Source organism: Prinia subflava, chromosome 2 (assembly GCF_021018805.1).
Source record: "Prinia subflava isolate CZ2003 ecotype Zambia chromosome 2, Cam_Psub_1.2, whole genome shotgun sequence".
In the NCBI taxonomy this organism is placed as follows: domain Eukaryota; kingdom Metazoa; phylum Chordata; class Aves; order Passeriformes; family Cisticolidae; genus Prinia; species Prinia subflava.
Window position 1 is genome coordinate 84,158,235 of NC_086248.1, and position 22,611 is coordinate 84,180,845.

General features: G+C 43.1%; 2 long non-coding RNA genes across 2 annotated transcripts in view; one reads left to right on the forward strand and one right to left on the reverse strand.

The window, feature by feature from the left end:
* LOC134547178 (uncharacterized) overlaps window positions 1-19,298 on the reverse strand; it is a 58,228-nt gene extending 38,930 nt beyond the window's left edge. Inside the window, exon 1 of the long non-coding RNA XR_010079409.1 lies at window positions 19,159-19,298. This is a non-coding gene — a long non-coding RNA (uncharacterized LOC134547178). The remainder of the gene's footprint in view (window positions 1-19,158) is intronic.
* Window positions 9,208-20,236, forward strand: LOC134547177 (uncharacterized). Its single transcript, XR_010079408.1, has 3 exons — window positions 9,208-9,355; window positions 18,351-20,007; window positions 20,098-20,236. It is a non-coding gene; the product is annotated as an uncharacterized LOC134547177 (long non-coding RNA).
* The last annotated feature ends 2,375 nt before the right edge of the window (window positions 20,237-22,611 follow it).

Consider the following 22,611-nt stretch of genomic DNA (forward strand, 5'->3'; position numbering starts at 1 on the left):
GATGTGACCTAGCTTTGGCTCTGGATTTAAATGCTAGAGGCTGAGCTTTTGCTTGCTGCTTTAAAGGAACATAGCAAGCCTCCTTTTTCAGATACTGAACTCCAGCTGGTTTAGCTAATGTCAGGGGAAATCATGAGTCCTTTGGAAATCTCTGAAATTTAGGCATATAATGTGTAAAGGAAGATTGTACAAACAATGCAGCCAAATAAGTAAATCTTGATGATAGAACAGCCATTTGCTGAGGAAACAGCACACAGAGAAGAGGAATTAGCTGGGAAGTACTGTTCTGTAAAATTATTTGTCCAATTTCCATGTAAGCTATCAGCAAATCTTGGAAATTACCTTGGAGATTTCCAGCCACTGGAACACTGCTGCCAGCTCTCTATTTCCATGCCACAGAGATAAAAAAGATCTACCAAACAGTCCTCCCTTGCTTCCATGCTGCTCTTACACAACTTTTCCACTATTTTCTACATGGTGACATTTTTAAACCATAAAAACTTCCACCTGGCATAGGACACTGCTGCTCTCCTTCTCTCCGTTTCTGAAGCACAGTAGGATCAATGATTCACCACGGCTAACAAAGAATGAAGGGGCTGCATACTGGCTCTAGAAAAAAAAAATCAGATGTACAAGTCCCCTGTTGTGAGAAACGAAGCCAACTCTGCCAGCCCTGCACTGCCACTGCAGCACAGAGTTCTTGGTGCAGTCATGAAGGCTTGGAAAGAGACCCCAGGAAGCTGCATTTCTACCAGTCCTCCTGAGATTCACTGGAGCAGGATCATAAAGTTAGGTTGCTGTTTATTTCCACATTAACACCACTGAATAAGAGTGGGCCAGGTACAAACAGTAAAACAAGAACAAACGTGGCCTTTAATCCAAACCCTGGGACTTGACACCAGCATAAAAATGTAATATAGTAAATATATTTTTTAAAGGTTCCATTTCCTTCAAATGCACTTATCTCTAGGGTTGCAGCTGCCAGCCAAAATCTCTCTATCTCCAGAGATAAATAGTGAGATTATGAGATCATATCCTCAGAAATGAATTCTCTGGTATTCAGTTTCTCCAGCTTTGATCTATGAATTCTGCACAAAATGTTTCAGAGAACACAGTGCGTCTCAGCTAAAGATTACTTGTTAATAAACAAGATTATTTTATGAACACAGAAATTAGAGAAGGTCAATAAACAAACTCTGTTGTAATAACATCTTTTGCATTGTTGCCCCAAGAGAACCAGTGCAGAAAGTGAATTGATGTTTCCATGAAAACTCCAGCTCCACGTACTCTGCTGCTGTTAATTAGTCCTCTTAATTGCTCTGGAACAAAACTGTGCTTGAGCTGAGGGTGAGGACTCTCCTGGATTTGGGGTCAAAGACAACTATGCTAAAATGAGCAATAGTAATATGATAAAAACCAGAAATGAAGTGCAGGAGAACATGGGCCTCTCCAAGAAGGGCAGAATGCATCTTACAATGGGTTACGTGCTTTTAGAAGTAGGTTGCAATTAAATCATCCACCAGTAAGTGGATGAATGGTCATTTTTTCTGGCTGAGCAATAAGCAGATCTTAACAGTCTGCTAAAACGTTTTATCCTCTCCGTGGCCATTTTCAGCCTATCTATGGCCAGCCTTTTGAGGTATCACTGTATGAAAAATGTTCTTCCCTGAAGGTACTTCCACACTGCAGCAGATGTCACTGACTTGGCACTGTTTGAAGGGTCTATTAAAAGTAATGTAATTAATTACTTGGGCTGTCATCACAGCACTGCTTTTGAGATATTTAAAATGGTTTATTATTGATAGCCTCATGCTGCAGTGTGCTGAGCACCTTCACTCTCACCCCTGGACACTGAGACAAGGGCCAGTGCAGGCTCCCCAGGCACTGAGCATCCTGTCCCCTCCTGAGGCTGCTGCTCCATGTGGCACTCAGCTCCTGGGAGACCTGACCCAGCAGCAGGCTCTGTGGCCAGCCCTGGGTGTTTGGAATACTGAATCCTGTGTCAGTGGATGATTTGGGAAGGCGATACCCCCTGCAGCTGGCTAGGACCCACCCCAAAGTGGAGGAGCATGACAGGAAGGGAGAAGCAGGGCTGAACTGCTCCACACTGACACAAGCCCAGTCCCCTTTGCCTTGCTCAAGGGACTGACTCCACATAACCCGTGGTGATAACAAGGAGGAAGAGAGGAGACAGGATGAAGGGGAAAAAATGAGCCTTGGAAAGGGGGAAGGAAAGATGCTTTCTCTGAGTGTTTTGGTGTTAGTCTTTTTGCCTTCCAATACCCAAATAATTAATTAAATACATAAATAATTGGCAATATATTAATTCAATTTTCCTCAAGTCTAGCCTGTTTTGCCCATGATGGTAACTGAAAGTGATCTCCCTGTCCTCATTTCAACACATAAGCTTTCTCATTCCTGATCTTCCTGTTCTCTCTCCCCTTCCTGTTAAGGAGGAGAGCGAGCGAGCAACTGGTGGGAGTCTGGCTGCCAGCCACGGCCATCCCACCACACTTGGACACCAAACTTCTCACATGGACAAATACTGAATCATGTGCAGGGAACTGGGAACTACAGCACCTATGGAAACCTCGATGAAAGGGCTGGCTCCTGGTGCCCACTGATCACCAGCCTGAGACAGAGCTAGGCCACCACCTTTGCTAAACTGTGCGGCTGCATCTAATTCCTTTATGAGGAAGGGTCTCCTGGGTTCTGCTGAATTTCTGCCAACACATTTGACTTCCACCTTGGGACAGAAAATGCAGTATAGCAAAGCATCCTTGAGAAATTGTTGAGCTCTTCTCTGTGGCAGTTATGACAGCGTGTATTGCCAATAAAATGAAAAGGAACAAATTCTGAGAGGCGAAAAAACATCTATAGGCATACAGAGAATAAAAGAAGTAAGAGTAATCTTCTGCCTAGGTCTCTAAAGCGCAAATCTTTGGTTACTTTCAGTTGCTGATATTGCTGTTGTTTGTTTCATTTTAGACATACCATCAGGAACCAAGAAAGAAGCATCACATATAGGGTTAGGTTATGGAAGAAAATTTACACCCAGCTTTCTCTCAAAATCGATTCAAAATGTCTCAGATATGAGCCAGGTCATGCAAGCTAAGATATCCCTAAACACTGTAAACAGAGCACAAATAAATATGAATTTGAAATATGAAAAGAGGGGGATGTGTCCAGGCATCTTTCTCAGCATCCTCCCTCGGTGATACGGAAGAGTCATCAGCACACTAATGAACACAGTCATGTTCAGTATTAAAGGGAACTTTCCTCAAGTGCTACCCAAGGGCCAAGAAATATTACACAGGAAGTAATAGAAGAGTGGCTAAAGTAGAAAGAAAGTAGAACACAAGCAGATTTAGGACCTCACCTGAAACCTATTGAATAGAAAGGGTAGAAAACCCTTGACTCAGTGATGCTCAGTATCTTTCTTGAGAGAGAAGCATTCAAACTATCATTTTCTCTGTAGGAAACAAAGCTACAGATACTTCTCCAAGCCCAGAGACAAATCTGAAAAGCAGCAATAATGAAAATGAACTAGAAGTGAAAGCAGGGAGTTGCTAGGTATGAATGTGCCATGCAGTTTGGCAGCTAAGCAAGCTAATATATTTTGGGCTGCAAACATATATACAAGATGTGGTGCTGTGGCAAGTGATTCAGGCTGGCTCTAAAAGAGACAGTTGTGTAACCAAAACATCTCTAGCCATGTTTGCTTGGCACCCCATTTGATCTCAGAGGAACAGGATGTTTTACCTCAATAGCAGGTGGCATCAGAGTAACACTTGAACTGGCCAAACCCAGACTGACTAATTTTCAGCTACAATGCAGGTCCTCCATCTAGGAAAGTTTTCCCATGAAAGAAGGAAAGGCTGTGGGAAAAAACCCCAACAACCCAACACCCAGGAATCATCTATATAGACCACCTTGGGCAGTTGCACTTACTTGATGAGATAGCGTGTTCTTTGTAGCTGTCAAAAGATCTGCTAGAATCTGTCTGCTGGCCACAGTGGTGTTCCCAATGAGGCAAACTCTCTCCTTTGGAACAGGAAAAGGCTGTACTTGATCCCAAAGTAAAGACTGTGGATGAACAGGCTAAATTTTCCCCTGTTTGAACTCTGAATTTACATGACAAGTTTACTATTTGAGTATCATCTTATTCTCCTCTGATTCTCTTTTTCTCCCCTGCTTTCTGCAAATTGAAATAAATGGATTAACTAGAATTCAGTTGACCTTCTGTTGTTTAAAACTGAGTCTTACTTGTTATGCTCATACAAGGTGGCACAGAACTAAGCAGACATCCAACCTAGACAGGCAGGCTTTTATGTTATGTAAAGCATAAGCAGATTTCAAAGCAAAGCTACTATTAACCTCTGCCTAATTTTTTCTAAAGGGATTTTTTAAAAGAATTTGAAAGCAGGGCAAAGCAAAAACTGCATTTCAGAATAAGGCTTGTTAAGCAAATGCCAGTGAGATAATACATGACTCAAGCACACTGCAATGCTTCCCTTCATCTGTCTTCCCATTTACAGAATCAAAATCACACAATGGGTAAGCTTGGAAGGGACCACAGTGGTTCAAGCTCCCTGCTCAAGCACAGCCATCCTAGAGCACATTGCAAGGACTCTTGAGTATCTCCAACAAGTGAGACTCCAAAACCTCTCTGGGCAATCTGTTCCTGTGCTCAGTCACCTACACAGTAAAAAAGTTCTTCCTCATGTTCAGGTGAAACGCTGTGCTTCTTCCTGTTGCCTCCTGTGCTATTGCTCAGATGGAGCAGATCTTGGCTGCATCCTCTTGGCACCCCCCTTTAGATACTGATAGACATTGATGAGGTTCCCTCAGTTGCCCCTTCTCAAGGCTGACCAGGCCCTGCTCCCTCAGCCTTTCCAGGTAAGAGAGGTGCTCCAGTCCCTTAATCATCTTTGTTACCCTCCACTGGACCCACTCAGGAGCTCCACGTCTCTCTTGAACTGAGGAGCCCAGAACTGGACACGGCACTCCAGATGTGCCTCACCAGGGCTGAGTAGAGGGGCAGGATCACCTCCCTCAGCCTGCTGGCAGAGCTCTTCCTAACGCAGCCCAGGACAGCGCTGACCTCCCTGCCCACAGGACACACTGCTGGCTCATGGATGGCTTGTTGTCCACCAGGATCCCCTGGCCCTTCTCCACAGAGCTCCTTTCCAGCACCTGAGCCTGTGCTGGTCCGTGGGGTTATTCTTCCTCAGGGGCAGGACCCTGCACTTCCCTTTGAATCTCAGGTGGTTCCTCTGTGCCCCTTTCTCCGCCCTGTCAAGGTCTCTCTGAAGGGTTGCACAGCCCTCTGGGGAATCGTCCACTCCGGTTCAGGTTGGCTCCCTTACCCTCAGGTGCCCCCTCTTGCTGTGTGTGCTGCACACTTTGATCCTCAGCACATCTACATATTCATGTAATAGTAATAATCGTGACTACTCTGAGATGGCAGAGGGTGCTACTCCAGGGGAGATCAGTTCATGGTGTAAGTCTTATGAATTTACTACTTAATTTGGGAAACATCAGTTGACTATAAAGAAGCAATTCTATTGCTACTTTCTTCTCTCTTAATCACGTGCTAGAAGTTTCTTGTTAAGGATGTTCAAGTGACCTGTGTGATAAATTGCTGCCTCAATTCTTTTCCTTATGGGCACTGCCACAATTGTGCCGTCACAAATCCAGCCAGTAACATTTCAGCATTCTGTCGGAGCAGACCAGAAAATGAAGTAGGACACACAGTTCACTTCTTAGCAGTTTAGTCCCCAAAGAGTGACAGTGCCCAAATGCCTCAATTCATCTCCACTAGAAGGAACCAGGTAACCATTCCTGCTTTTCCTTTCCATCACTTAGCACTTTGAAGAGGGCTGACTAGACACTGGAAACCAGACTTATCAGGTAATGTAGCACTTCTCTCTTTTTACAGCAACAGGATTATTTCCTCTTGGCTACTGTATTCTAAGCATTTAGAATGAAGCCAGTTATCTTGGCACTCAATTGCTGGATGCTCTAATCTGCTTTTCCTTGTGTTTGGATCAATCCTGTCTTTTTTGAAACCTCTTTGAATCTTTCCTCAAATGTCTGTGTCAGTAATAGCTGATAAAAACAAAGCTTCCACCATGTGGGGAAGTCCAATCATGATGAAGTTGTAAGACCCTGCACTACAAGTTTTAACATTTCTAACACTCCTTTGGTTCAGGTGCAGCTAGAGGTAGGCACACTCAAACAGCCACCCATTAAAGCCTAACCAAGGTTAAAATAGACAGGCTGTGCAGTTTCAATGTGAATATTTATTTCTCTGTTTTGTCTTAACTCCTGCAATCTAACTCCTCCACCCAGCCATGCAGGCTGTGTGCTGATCTCACATCTGCATAAGATAATGACCAACCTCAGGCCACACAAACTTCGAAACAGCCTTTCCATCCTCTCTGGAAGATGTCAAAACATTCAAGTTTGCTTTATAATTAAAAATACAAAAAATGGCAAAAAAAAACACAACCTGAAATTGCTCTTCAGAGTGCTTTGTACCAACTTAGATTGTATGCAATATCTAAAATTAAAATTGGAATAGGATACTTTTCGCTTGTCAGATTTAAAAAAAGGTTCAAAAACTTTCCTTGAAATTATAAACAGAATATGTATATATATGTGAAATCCAGTTTCCAACACCAAACTTATTTGCTTGAAAATTTTCAGTTGTTTTGCTTTAGTAATTTTGCTCCTGTTCCCTGAACAGCTGATTGTTTTCACTGTTTTCTATTAATAAACAACACATAATTAAACATAAACAAGGTACCACTGCAGCATGACTTGATGGAAAAGGAGTTACCTCAGAGGTACCACGCAACATATGCAGGGCTCTGAATTAGATAAGATTAATGTGGTTTAGCTTTTCCCTGCAGAGTTTCAGTGGTTCTGGTCTCCCCTAAAAAGACATGAACAGAACTATAGCAAGTATTCCCACTAAAACTCACATTGACAAAGCAGAAAGGACTTAGTAAAACTGCACAGGCCTGTTTTACAGCCTTTGCTGTTACTTCAGGTCTAAGTATTGAAATTTGAACTTAAATATGCTTTCAATACATGTTTATCTGTCCACCTGATTATATTTTAGGGGAACAATCCTTGACTAAGCATCCATGTTACAATCATCTCGATCATTGTGTGGTCAATTTTGAGTGCCTTTTCTTTTAAAACAGTTTTTAAAAAGCAGTCTTTATAGCTAGGCATAGTGAAAACAGTTTCTAAAAGGAATTTTGCAGGAACATTTAGCTTTGAAAGCATAGATAGCCCAGACAGATGTGTATTCTCCACTTGGTACCTAGTGGGTATTTCCTGTATCAGAGCAGCCTGGGCACAACTTTCAGAGAAGTAGGCAAACCCTCACTAATTCCATGCACCCCTGCAGCACTACAGCATGGCACAGAGGTCTGAACACAGAGCTGCAGTAATGCACTGTTAGATTAATGTGACAAGCTGCAGACATCACCAAAACAATATACTTTACTAACTCATTACCCTGTCTCCCCCTCTTGCTGCTTATCCTACAAGACAGTTTTCTCCCCAAAATGGGGCTTCACCAGGCATGGACCTCATCTGAGTAACAGGGAAAGAAAAGCACCAGAACAAGATATAGGGGGTCTTCAGAAGCTGCAGCTCACCTCTATGGTTCCTTGCGTTTTCCATCCTTGAACAGCTCTGAACAACCATGCAGTGAGCTGCCTTTGTCCTTTACAGATGGGACTGGTGGGGCCTCAGGAGCAACCACTTTGTGAATACCTCTGCTACGTGAGTCCTGATTTCAGCCTCTCCTTTACAAGCACATAGGCAAACAAAGGAAGGAAAAAAGAGACAAAAAAGAATCCAGACTATCTATTATTGTCTCAATTTAAAAAACATGAGTGACTGCAAGAGCTAGGTACTTCTACAGCCAGCCACATTCCTAGTATCCCTGTGCACAGTCTGTGTAATTTGTAGTATGTTTTATCTATCCTTCAGTAAGTCCATCTGCATGTATGCTATAGTTACCACAGGAGAGTTAAAAATACATCCTAGGTGTAGCAATACATAAGGCAGATCCTCACCAGTAAACTAGGAAATGAGTAATTCCCCACTCTCCTGAACAATTCTTCACAATGACAACTCCCTCCTTCCCACACACCTACACTCTCACACGCCTGGAGAAGCCGGGGGTGGGGGAAAGCTGAGCTTTGCAATGTTGTCTGGAAGCTCATCAGATCCGGGCTACTTCCAATTAAAGGAGGGAGCAAGTTCAAAGCCTCTGCTGATCTCTGCTCTGAACTGGCATTATGCTCAGACACATCTGTGCCTGCTGCTGAGACACACGTCTGCTGAGCCAGAGAAGAACGTGTACGAGCATGTCCCCCTTCAGGAAATAAAAACAGGATAGCAGGGAAACCCCAAACCACCTTAGGTGGCTTACAACACTGGAACACTAATTTGAATTAACAGGAGAAAATGGCAACCAAATCCAAGTGAACTACAGTGGCTTCCGAGCACTGGCAGAAGATGCTGAGGGGGAGCGAAGACCAAAGCGAGGAGGAGATGCGCAGAGGGAAGGTAATCCTGGCACCGCTGACATCATCATGCTGTGGGATCTGAAACGTTCCAGGCTGGAGGCTACTTTGCAGCATTGGCTTTCCCCCCTCCCTAAATGCATGCACGTTTGAAGTCTCTGGTTTTCAAATCCTAGATACTGTACTGGGAAATTAAGAAACAGCCTTCCAGAAGAGCACGGTATTTCAGCAACTGTCAGAAAGACATGCTTGATGATAAGCTGTATAATTTGTCACATCATTTCCCCTCTACCAACTGTTAGAGGATTCTGAATTGAGATAAAAATTGCTTAATTGCTGCCATCAGCTTGGGCCTGGATTTTTTGCAGCATCCATCAAATCCTGGGAGTCAGTTCACTGACTAGAGAAGGAGCTACAAACATGCACCTTGTATTTGCCATAACAAATACAGTGACAACAGCTGTGGCAGGTCCCATCTCTAAGCTTTATCTGGTCCTTGAATATGATTAAAGAAGGGAAGACGAAAGGGGAGAAGACAGATACTTGCATGCTTGTGTTCCAAACAACTTTAGGCAGAGGTAGGTTCCTACTGCCCTCTGCTGTAACATCCTTTTAGAACGTCTAAGAAGGAAGCACGACAGCCTGACGTGCAGCGCTGCGTGTTACATCCAGATTGCTTTAAAACTGTGCAGAGTGGAACAAGAGCATTAAAAACAATAGGCTTTGGTTTCTTGCTGCTGCTTTTCACTCTTGAAGTGGATATATACTTCCCGGATGTTGACCCAGGCTCTACCAAATTACTGGTAAGTCTCGCTAGCAAAATATTCCATTGAAGCTGCCTGAAGCTTCCTTTGCACTGCACAGTCACTGCAGCACCAGAAACACGCCCCATTTCCCTAGCAGCAAAATGGGATACTTTGACTGGACAACCCGAGTGGTTGATATATATCTTAAAAAAGGAAAAAAAGTCTAATTCATCATCTTAATATGAGACAGCAATATCACTTAGGTAATGAATAATGAAGAAAGCTGGTCTCTGTGCAATACTGACAAGTATTTGCAGGTTGATCCATATTTACAGAATTCCTTTAATCTGTTTTTACAGTAGTTCTTGATGTTCTTTGAAAGCTTTGTAACTTATGGAGACTTGTACAGAACTACAGGCTTATGCAGCAAAATTTGAACAATTAATTTTTGTCTGTGTTCTTTCCCTTTGGTACTCAAACACCAACAACACTAAATTTACTGAAGCTAGCTGAGATGCATTATGCTTCTTCTCCTGCCTCTACTGTTCATGCAAACAATATCATTTCCTATAGAAAACACTATATATTTCAGGGCAATAAACAAGATGCAGCTATTTAGTTTGACACCACAGCCCTTCTCCCTCCCAAAATAAAACCAATGACATCACAATGGTGGGAGGAAGCACTACTGTATCATGACAATTGTAGCTTGGCAACATGCACATGTGGAAGATGGCATATGTAACACACGTATTGTCACATCCAGAGAGGCTACAGCTAAATACGAGCAGAGGCTGAGATCCTCCGTGCCATTTGGGTATACATGTACTTCCTGTTAGAAGGAATAGCAACTGGACATTCAAATCACTCTAGTGGACTTGAAGGCCTGTTCTGTGAACAGTCTGTGACACCAACATTTACTCCTCTTGTAACTTCATTCCTAAAGTCTTTTCAGTAACTCTGCAAGCTGTCGTAGTTAAGGGAGAACAGAATTCTAAGTCAAGGCTGCAACACGTGGACACTGCATGGGCAAGGTGCTGATCCATAGATAAATCCACACCTGCACATATCTACACCCTCATACAAGGCTAACAAGATTCATTGCCTTTCTAATACTCTCTCTGAACTTTGGATCAAGTTTCCTGTATGAGCTGCTATCCCTTCAAAGAAAGAAGGACATAATTACAGCTCTCAAATGGCCTGAGGCATTCAGTTTCTTTTTTTTTTTAGGTCTGCATTCAACTTACATGAAAAGGACAAACAGTAACCTAATGAGGCATTTGAGTTATGGGAAATCCTGGGAAAAAAACATGCAGAACAGAGCCTGCAGGCAACTGCACAAATGCTAGTGAGATTTGTGATTCTGTGAGGTTTACAGAATGATACCAAATGACTGGAGTAAATATGTTCAAGGAATGGGCTGGATCTTTTAAAAGATCTGATTCTGATCTTAAACTGTGTTTGTTTGTAGTAAAGAGATATGCAGGTGGATGTCTGTTACATACCCCACTGTTAACCCTTTAGATTTCAGGAGAGCCTTCTTCAGGGCTCTTTTTCACTCCTAGCAAACAGTCCCACTTCAATGATTTTTCTGGGTGAGATTAAAAATTCATTTTTCCCACATTTAAAAAATCCTGCAAATAAGAACAGGCTCTGAAAATTGAACTAGAGATTTGGAAGAGAGTTTTTCTGGAAGCTAGGATGTGGCTTTGGGGAAAGCCACATAAAGCTCAATACACAAATAGTCCTAATGATTAAAGGGAACAACCTCTGTGTTTAATTAAGTACACACACAGGTTCTCCACTAAATCAGTGTTTTAAAGGACTAAGGATTGCTAATCCATATAAAAGCTTCCCTCTAGGTTATATATTCTTGAAGAATGTGATTGAATAAATTGATCTGAGAGGTTAGAGTACAACTACTCTTCTACACTACTTTTCAGTACTGCAAAACTACAAAAAGATAAAGCAAAACCCAGCAGAACCCTAACATAAGTAGGCATATTGGCTTTAAAAGCAGTACTGATTATAGGGTGGTAGTATGACAAGATATGTCAGAGTGTTTCTGGTTTCACTTTCATCTCCAATTAATTCTTATGTTTGCAGAAAGCTTTGTCTCTTTGAACATTTATTTTACCCACTAGAAAAGAATACAGACTCAGCAAATCTTAAATTATATACTATGTCAGATGTTGTATATTGTACTACTTGTCTTGGCATACACATTATTTCACAGAGGTTGATTACCCAAGTGGAAGGCCAGGCCTGTCCTCTTGCTCCCACAAGTTAATCTGATTGATTAAACAAATCCATCTGAAAACATTCAGAGAGAGGGAGCAGTATCACCTTATTTCATCATTAGCACAATAAAGTGTTCCCTGGGACAGGTCAGCAACATGAATGTAGTCATGTTTATCATGAGTTTTCTTTCCTCCTCCTTAGAGAACAGTCTCACAAGGGAGTAACCAGCTGACGGCTTGAGAGAGAACTAAATTTCTTCAGGCTGTATTGGGGTGAGGTTCCCAAGGCATCATCTTCCTCTTCCTCATATACCCTTACACAGGTTCCAGCATCTTACACAGTCCCTGGAGATGTGAGCAGGTTATCTCAAACACTTTCCAGAGGGGTAAAGAGACAGAGACTGCTCTTCCCCTGCCAGCAGAGGGTTACAGAATACGATATAAAGTCTCCAAGTGTAATTCTTACTTTCACTAGCTCAGTTCTATTGCATATCACCTGTCCAAAGCCATTTTCCCTTCAAAGGACACCCTTTCCTTTCAGGAGAGAGCTGGCAGCTCTCCCTTCCTTAGTAGCAGTCTTGAGATAAACCTAGATGAAATTTCAGGTTCCTGAGGCTCCCAGGTCACCTTTCTTTACGTAAATATAGGGTTAGGCTTTGGAGGGACTCTCCTGGAATTCAAATTGTACAGGATGACTACAATGAGAGAAGCTATTGGAAAGGGCTTCACTGAGGTTTCAACAGTCACATTATGCAGCTTCCTTCAGGATGCATTTTTTTCATCTTGCAGGACTCATGGACACGTCCTTAGGAGTAAACTAGAGAGGGCCTGAGACTGGGGCCAAGCAGTACCACACAGCTGCTGTATTATTTAATTTTTAGCATAAACCTTGACACAATTTCACCTATGCCAAAATGTCATTTACAAACAACATTCACATGTACCATTTCCACACTGCAGAGGAAAGATCTGTCAATGCATGAAGTTACTAACTCACAGCAAGAACTTATTTTAAGAGTGAGAGGGCAGAAGATTTCTGTTATCTGGACTTGCTACATCCCACTACAGACATTCTTTGGTGAATACTTGACAAAATACCTAAGACAACAGGATTGGACTGAGGTGAGTGCTTGATCTGAAGACTCATTATGCACAGGTATGTATTACAGGAACCAACTAGTAAGGTTATTTTATTATTTCATGGTTATGGAGGATCATAGAATCATTTACATTGGAAAAGACTTCTAAGATCATCAAATCCAACCCTTAGGAGGTGGTAGTTCTTCTCTGGGTGTGCCTTCTCACCAAAATCAGTGGGAAGTGAATGTGTGCAAGAGGACACTGACCTTTTCACCAGGAAGGCTATGCCTACCTGTTTCTGCATCGCTGGAAACAGAGAAAGGAGATCACAGTAAGAGGCAGCTGCAGCCCTGAGGTATCCAACAGTACCTGTGGCATAGAAGCAGCTCAGAAAGGAAGATGCTGTTGCCAGGGCAACAATAGAGTGCAGAGGTTCCGGGCATCCTCTCCTGGACTCCCACAGAGAGTTAGGTTTTGCTCTGGCAGGGCCAGGAGGACAGGAGGCACTACCACCATATGCCCTCCCACAGGGTACAACTCTTCCTCTGGGACACAGGGCTCAGCTGGCACAGGCAGTGCAACATCTCATCAGCTGAAGCCAGACAGAGCCTGTTTCTGTTTAGCAGAAGTTCCAGCTGCTTTCAGAAATCCCAGTGATAAAGTACAAGCCAAAAGAAAGAAATCCAGATCCTATCTTTCAGTTTAGTTCCAAATTAGCAACGGTAGCCCTTTAAATTGTTGCTTTTTTGCCATCATCCAGAGAAAATCAGTTGTCATGCCTCAATTAATACAGGACCTGACAGGTTTTTGTTGGGATCCAACAAAAGACAGTCAGCAGATATGAATCATTAGACAAGCTTCAAGTGAGACTTCTGTGTTCAATAAAAGGCTAATTCCTTGCAATAGCAGATAAACCTTGATCCCAAATAGATGGCTTTTGTACAGTGTGAGATGAAACCTTTGCCTTCCAGGTTTTTTTTATTGGATGCTACTTGCTAATGATCCATGTGGGTGATTCTGGCCAGAAAAGCTGACTCACTAGGGATGGCTGCCTCACAGTGCAGCCTTCACGGCACCAAAAGCTTCACACTGGGAATGGCTGACACTGAAAAAGAACATTTTTCAGTGCCCAGGGCACTTTGTGCAGCATTCATCTCTACTTAGCTACTTTTCCAAGGCTTTCCATGTCCTTTCAACAATACACTTGCTGTGCAGTAAGAATCAAGAGGAGTTAACAAATTATCTTTGTTGCCATTCCTTTTCATGGAAGTGAGACCAAATCCTCATAACTGCACAACTGCTGTGCCTAGGGCTTCTGAAATGAGCTGGACATGTATGTGCCATCTGTTTAAAGAGTAATTACAGGGATTAACATAAGCTTCTTGCTTTTTATGGAACAACATTTGCTCTTATTAATTGTTGTGACACGCAGAAGAATTATAAAAGAAAGGCTTATTGATTATAAAAATCATAATATCAAGCCTGCTCTATTAAATTAATAGCTAGCCTGTCATCTCTTCTAAGTGTAGGTAAGCAATTTGCAAGTTCCTATGCAAAAACAATCTTGGTATGAAAGGTTCCTCAACACAACCACCTATTCTTGGGTTGAACAATAAGTGTATCTGTGTAAACAATAAGATCTGTGCCACGAGAACCCATCAAGGAAAAATGGAAACAACCTGAACCTTAGCCTGTACACACAAATCACCTTCTGACTAACAACTGAAGTGGTAAGAAAACTACCAGGAAACAGGTGTTGCACATGAGGTCTGTGAAGACTGTATCAAATAAGTGATGTGAATGAAGAATTGGCTTTTCCTGCATGAAGAAAATGGAGTCTCGGCTAACTTATTAGAGTAGAAAAATACAAGAACATTTGCACTCAAGGGAATTTCTTCCAAGTGTGTTGTCACCAAACAAAATACACATGAAGGAACCTCTCCCAGGAACAGCTTGGGAAAGTTCCCAGTTCCTCATCTGTCCTCATGTTACCTGGCAGTTGTGTGTTAGGATAGGATCTGAACTCGGACAAGCCTGGCACTAGCATCTTACATCTCTCATCACAGAAGTGATCTCCACTCAACCAGCAAATGCATATCACAAACAAACATGCCTCTGGGATCATACCTTTGGGAATTGTGGTGAGTAGGAAATCCTGCTTGCTAGTCAGAACATCAATTTCATGGACAAGTCTATCCTCTCACTGTCTATCCCTGCAGGAATGACACAGGATGACAAATGCACTGCTTAATGCGCCTTGGACTTACAGGTGACACAGCAGTGAACCCAGAAAGTCTCTATTGCTCTTTAGTGATACCACAGCTTTGGTTTTCAGCCCAGAGGAAAAAGCTTACAGCAGTAAGTAAGCCAGTCTGCATGGAGCACAGGATGTATATACACTGTCATAGTCCATGGCAATGTGTGAGGCAGTACAGAGTGAAAAATCTCTAAAACCTGCTTCTATTAAACCACGTAGAGTAGCTAAGTGCAAGGGTGATCTCATTCAGCCTGTGCTGACATGGCTGAGAGGCAGCATGTGTTTTCTAGCTCTCCTGGACTTGCACCCCAGTTCATTTGCACTGCCTCCTCTGCCACAGCAAGGCCCAGAAGATGGCATTATGTTACAAGGAAACATTACCCTGGTGCCAGTTGCCTTCTCCTCTGCTCTACAAGCTCAGAGGGGAAATCTCTTTGCTTGGGCATAGCCCCATCTTGCTCCCATCGCTTTGCCAAGCCTAGCATCAAGTTGCAACATTTCAGCTGGGTGTAAATACAGAGGAACAAAGCCAGAAAGAGATAGGAAAGCTTTATGTGACTTTCACCTTCATTCTCTTAGCTCTGTTTCAAAATCCCACATCTCCTTGCACCCTTTGAGGCCAGAATAATCTTGATGTCAGCCCTGGCACGGTATACAACAGGATGATAACTGTTGTATCTCTTGAAATTCTGTGGTTTCTTTTCTAAGAGCCAGACACTAAGCAAGAGTAAACTCAGTGCTGGAGTGCCTCTGAATCGAGATGCCAGTGGGACATAAAAGGTTTAAGCACAGGCATGTGAATATAATTGTCTGTAGTTCAATGAGAAATAATCCAGGATGTCAAATTGAAGCAGTGGGGTTTCCAGACCTGTTACATTATGAGAGCTGAGGGTGCAGCTACAGCAGCCCCTCAGAACTGTTGGAACTTCTAGCACTGGTACTCCATTCATCCTCATCTGCCCTTCCCTCCATTTTGCCAATTCCCTTCTGTTTTCAGGACTTCTGCATGGCTGGCTTTGTTCCTAAAATCAGAAATCGTATCGTACTGATGGAGCAAAACGCTGCTGAGTTTCAGGCTACAGAGGCCACATCAGCAGTCCTTAGCTCAGTCCGTGTCCTTGCTGGCTACTGAGTCACACAGAACTGTTGTGCCCAGGCACAAGAAGCTGGACTTACAATTATGAAAAATTCCTATGACCCAGCAGTTGTTCAGGGCCATGCAAAGACGCAAGGATCTGCCATGGTGAGATATAATTCCCACCTCTTTATTACACAGCTGGTGACTGAAGGATCAAGCTCCCTAGTGACTATAAAATCAGTGAGGAGAAAGCATCAGCTAAGGACTGGAATAAGCAGAATAATTTTAAAAGGAAGATATTTAAGTGAAATCAATCTGCTCAGCTGTGGAAGGTGCATAGAGGCAATGAGATCAAGTTAATTCTGGCTCACTAGACAGAGCTGCTTCTGCATCTGCTTTGCTTCATACCCTGCTAGGTTGCTGTAAGGCCCCCAAAATCTTGCACAATGAGGCTCTTAAAAGGGCTTACAGTTTTCTATGAACTCTGAGTTAGATGCAGGGGACAAATATTGACAAGAGCTTCTCAAGAGGTCAAAACAGCAAAACACTTTACTGGCAACTTTAGAAAATCAGAGAATTCAGCAAAAGGTTTGGAGCAGCATTCAATCAATACAAAACACTTCCCAAAGTATTAACTTAGTCCGTTCAACTTAGCAAACTACAAACCTATCTGATTTTAAATAACTGAAAACTCCAAAAAGGAAGAATTAGAAGAAAAAGACAGAAAGGATATAGAAAATAATGAGTATAGCTACCACTCCTAGTTCCAGCAGTGTTCAGCTCACAGAACTTCCAAGAGGAGGTAGGGCCAAGACATGCTTGCCTCATGTCCGGGTTTAAATGCCCTTTGGCTTTCCTGGGCCGTTCCCCAGGTGGGATTTGCTGTCACCTGGCTGCTCTGGGGCTGGAGGGGCTCCAGAGGCAGGTGTGGCACATTGCCTGCAGGTGCCAGGGGTGGGCAGCACCAGAGCAGGGCCCCAGCTGCCCTCCCCTCACACCCACGGCCCCGGGATGGTTCCAGCGATCCCCTCCAGGCTCTCATGCCCAGCTGAGTTAATGCCTCCAGTTCTGATGCTTTTCTGAGACATGTTAAAACCTTCTGAGCACCAGTGTCATTGTAAATGCTAAACAATCATAAAAGCATAGTTGAATTTACAGTAGAAGGAAACATGGATTTTAAACCTGAATCAGAAATTATCAAATTAACTTTGAATTAACCGCTGCTTTTCCAATGGTTATATTCTCCTAGGAATAGCCCACTTATCTTAGCACTACAGACTTGATTTCATAGAAACAAAACCTACATGCTCACATTACTTGCATGTCAATCACAGAACTCTTCTGTGTTTTTAGCCTTCCCAAATATTAAAAACCACAGTGAATTTTGCTTTCATAACTGAAGAGGTTCCACTACTTAAATCACAAAAAGAAATGTAATAAAGATGAGTTTTGTGAGCCTCTGTTTAAGATCATGAAAATTTAACTTTGAGTCCTTTTATCTAGTAAAAATAAATTAGTTGAAAAATAAAATTATATTTCCTCTTCATCTAGGCTGTATCTTCTGCATTTATGATGCATACATCAAGATGTAATCACATAATTCAAGTACTCTCATCAAGAATAATTAGAAACAATTATATCAATTGTCAACAAGTTATTTGAATAATTGCACATATAGGAGCGAGGCCTTCTGTAGAAACAGACTGTAAATCAAACTTTTTCTTTTGCTCTATCTGATGAGTGTGGTTATTTTCTTTTTTCACTTCTAGTTTTAGGGATTTTTACTACATCTGGCATTGCAATATGATAAATCTAGGACTTCTGACCCAGAAACTTTCTCAGCATCTTAAAAAACAGAAAGTCTCAGAAACTCAGAGACACAGCAATTAAACTGAAATTAGAAAAAAAAAAAGTAAGAAAAAAGGTTTATTGCTTTCAGATAGAGCTGGCTTTTCCTGTGCAAGCTCTTTCACTTTTTCTTTTATTTGGGTACATTTTTCATCTTCAGTGTCTGTGACACGCTGTGTCACTGCAGTATTTCCTAACTGATTAGCAAGTCCTCAAATCAATGTGGAAACGACAGAGAGAGAGTTGATATCAAAACCTTCTCTCCCCTTTCCAGGCTGTAAGCAGGTAAGAAACACCACCTTCCAATCTGAGGCCTCCTTACCAGGACAGTCACAGTAATTCAGTAGAGAAAACTGGAATTTCTTTCCTCTCCCTTCTCCTTAAAGCAATTCTTTTGCAAATTAATGAGATTATGAGTGATTACAAGGGGACAGGTACCACGTGCTGCAGGTGAGGAGAGTTGCATCAAGCTTACAAGGATTGTAAGGAAGTGGTTTTCAAAAACCCTCACCAATTCCCTGACATGTCTCCCTTTCTGATATGTGACAGATCGGACTGCCGCGAAAAAGGCCAAGCCGAGACGGGACTCCAGAGATGGAATACACAAAGTGGCGATCGAGCAGCCTGCAGCGAAACTTCAAGCAGCGAATACACGAAATAGCGAAGCGCTCCGGCTCCGGCAGGCCCCAAATGCACCAAGACAAGAAGCGGGCGGCGCAGCAGGAGCCGAGAGGGGAGAGGAAGGCTCAGAACCAAGCGGAGCTCCCGGGAAAGCGGTGCCAGGGGTGGGGAGCGAGCATGGAGCGAAGGCTGCAGCGCGGCCCCTGAGGCGGGGAGGCGGCGGAGGATCCGCGCCGCGGGGCGCACCCGTGAGGAGACGCGGCCGCGGGCAGCGTCCGGACGGGGAGTTTAAAAAAGGAGTAAAATACGGGAAATCTTAGATCACGGATTGCAGCCGGCGAAAAGGCGATCGTATGATCGTGTGTGTTCACTTGTCGTGTGTGGACACTTATACTGCGCAAATGGGATAAAACAGGATAAAAGGAAATCGCGAACTTTACTGCTACGGCGTGGAAAACAACGTGACAGTAGATGGACAAAATACTTTTACTATCGAAAGGTGGGACGAGTTGGGGCAGTTTTTGTGGGCAACGGCCATAGGGGAAGCTACGGTAGCCACAAAATCGTTACCTACGTGGTATTTTATTAGAAATTCGTTTAAAAAATTACAATTGCTGAGGGACCGCAGCTGGTGGGGCAACCGCCCCCCGCGGGCTCCAGAGACCTCTCGGTCAGCACCTCCTGTGTCTGCGGGTCCGTTTCTGTTCCCTCTGTCCACGAATGATGGAAAAGTTACATTTTAATCCCGTTTTTCACGCTGAAAAGACTATTAAAAAAATGCTATATCCACTTTGAGACTGCTGTCAGTCTAAGCCATGTGAAGGCGCCGGCCGCAGGGGCACCCGGACCAAAAGGAGCGGGAGCTGTGTGCGTGCGCTCTGTAAAATGGCTCCGGCGGCACACGTTGTCCCCGGCGGGGCGGGGGGCCGCTCCCGCTCCCCGGGAAGCCGCGGCGGCTCCGCTCGGGTGAGTTTTATCCTCCAGGAACCCCCGAGCCCCCGGCTCCGCTCGGTTCGCAGCTCCGTGGGGAACGCGCGAGCTCTGCGGCCGGCCGGAACCGGAGCGCATTGCCTGCTCCCGGCTCCTCCCCACAGCTGAGGGCTCCAATGCGGGCCCCTCATTCCCTCCCGGGCTGCGCGCGGCATTTCCAACAGCCCCGGCGGCCCTGCCCCGCGGAGCTCCGGGGCGGCATGTGGGAGCCACAAGCGCTTTGTGCCTTTTGATCTTTTTTCTGTATTTGTTTTCGCTGTTTTCCCTCCTTTTGCTACGTGCGGTGTTTAGAGGGTTTTGTGTTCCTTTCCCCTCCGCTTTTCCCCCGCGGTGTTCGGGGCCGGAGGGGATGCGGCAGCCCCGGGAGGGCTCCAGAGGGGCTGCCCGCCGCCCGGGCAGTGCGGAGCTAAGGATCGAACTCCTGCGGCTGCGGGCACAGCACAGCGGCGTTTGCTTTTCCCTTTGCCCGCAGCAGCTGCGAGGGGCAGCGGCCGGAGCTCTCCTCTTTCCCTCCATCGCCCCCGTCTTTTCCCCTGCGGGCAGCACAGCCCCACCACTCCAGCGCCGAGCGGTTTCTGACTCCCTGTTTAATGAAGTACTACTGTGCTTGTATGCCTTGAAAACGTGTTGATAAAAGGTTTTTTAAGTTACATTTGTTTTCTCACTGAATTCTAATTTTTTACAGTTTTACGGTTGCTGGAGGGATAGAAAGCAGTGAATGCAGTGCTTTATTACCTATCAAAGATTTCAACGTAGTCTGATTTATTTTTAACAAGAACGTTAACAAATTTGCCAGAAGAAATTACACAAAATACAATTGCGAGAAGCTACTCAGCTGTTCAGCAGTCTGCCAAATTACACGGTATTATATTTTTTTTCAGTAATCCTGCACTCTAAAAAGTCCTACTAAATTTCTATTTCTGTGAAATTTGCGGTTGCCATGGGTTTTTCTCATAACTGAATTATTATAAATTTAATATGCTTGTTGAGACTTTTATCCCTCCAGTACACCATCATGCTGTTATTTCTCTTACAGATTGTTCACTTTTTTAGCGTGTGTTACTAACAGTAGAATAAGCTACATCTTGTTGTATCTATAACTTTTAAAGGTACTAATTTGCAGTTACATTTACTTAAGGTCAAATAATATAATGCTCTGTTACCTTCTGTTGAGCAAGGCTAAATTTTATTAAGTTAATTTTGTAAATTTCATGTGTGCTAAGTTTTGGTATTATTTAGACAATGTTTTATTCCAGTTTTATATAGATCACAGTTGTTTTCAGTATTAATAATAATTAACTTTGAGTTTTCTCAAGTGTACCTTCTGTTTTACTGAGGTAATAATTGAGCTACATTTTATCAATATAAAGTCCTTTTAGGACAGTTCTAATTTTGTTAAGCTTTATCACTGTCAAAATTAGGTTATACTGGGTTTGAGTGTTATTCAGTCAGTTATTACAGCTTTTACTAGTAAGTTGTTCAGTGTTTTCTTTCATTTTATTGTTATAGATACATGAATGTTTGGAATATATTATCTCAGCTTTTTCAGATAGTTATGACTGATATATTTTTATATATCAGAAAAAGAGAAAAAGTTACAGACGACCTCACCCCTGATAAGTCACAGCAGTGTTATGAGCATGATAGAAGAATGGGTTAGCTAGTCAGGGGAAGATCGTGAGGAAAAAGGAACTGAAAGGATTGAAGGGACCAGTTTGGGAAGGAGAGTGATCCAATGGGAGGGACACTTACTGCTGTGAGGAATCTGCCGTGAGGTCAGTGTGGGGCTGCAGCTGGGCCCTGCAGTGAGAGGTGGCAGCCAAAGCCGAGCTAGGTGAAAGCCTGCAGTGAGAGGCAGCAAGGAATACTTGCAGTCATATTCCAGTAGGAAATAACCAGCAGTCAGGGTCTGCAAAACGAACCCTGCAGGGGGAGTTTGCTGCAGTCAAAAGTCAGTGAGTGGCTGAATTCTCAGGATCAGGATGGCTGAATTCTAAAGAAGAATAAACGGGGACCTTTTCACGTTATTGGACAGGAGTCTGTGGCTTGACCCCTCTCTATCTCAAATGTGAGGTCTGCTACAACAATATTAATTACATAGTGTGACTTTACTGATATGATAATAGGCATTCTTCATAAGTTGATATTATTGTCTTATAGCTGGCTTTTCATGTACTTTCCCATCTCTTTTTTGTAATTACCTATAAGACATGTGTCGTTCCAGGATCCCTTTTTGTCCTCTAGCTGCTTATGCATCTCTCAGACCAGGCCACCTCTCTAGCTGGTCTCTGCACTGGCTCGCTGGTTTGACCCAGTGCTGAGCCATGATTTTAAAGCATTTTTCAGAGTTCCAAGAAACAATGTCCGAACTTCGTCAAAAGCCTCCTCTGAACTGATGGTATTGTGACCTTTACTCTTAGTAATCAGCTGCAGTCCCAGTTCCTCTTACAGAAGCACTCCAACAGTTTGCTGTGTTTAAAGCATCCCTATCCTGAGGGAATTTTGGAGGAGACCTGTTATTAGATGGTTCAATTAGTCTTTCACCCCAAGAGTCTTAAGAGCTTTGTTTTAAAATATGTCTAAGGAATTCTCTCCCGGTTAGAGCTTAGGCAGTGGCCAGCCTTAGAAATTCTCGCTCATAACTTCTAGATGAGAAATTTGCAAACAGACGTGGGTGTTTTCTGCACCAAAACAATATTCAAGTTGGTTTCACTTGGCAATTTGAACCAATTGACATGACAGCTGGACCTATTTTTGAAGTGACCTTGGGAATCATTGTCTAGACATGATTACCCAATTCTTCACTGATTTGATGTTTATCAGCTGCTTGCAGACTCTGGGATGATGGTACAGTATTTCAGAGATTGCTAATTACCACATCTCACATGTATTGTTAATTATGTCTGTTATCTGAAATATTCCTTGCATTTTTTTATTGACTGTTGTATTTGAATTATTCCCGATTGCTGTAAGTTTCTGGTTTCACTACATGTATTGTTCTGTTCTGGTGTTTTCTTCATACTCATAACAAAGGACATGCACCTCATTTTTAAACATACAAAAAGAAGGGGAATTTAACACCTTAAGAACATTCAAATAATGCAATATGTACATTAAAGATTAAGACAACAAATCATTTTGAATAATGCAATACTTAAAATACATTAAAATTTTTGAAAAAAAGATTATTAAATCTAAA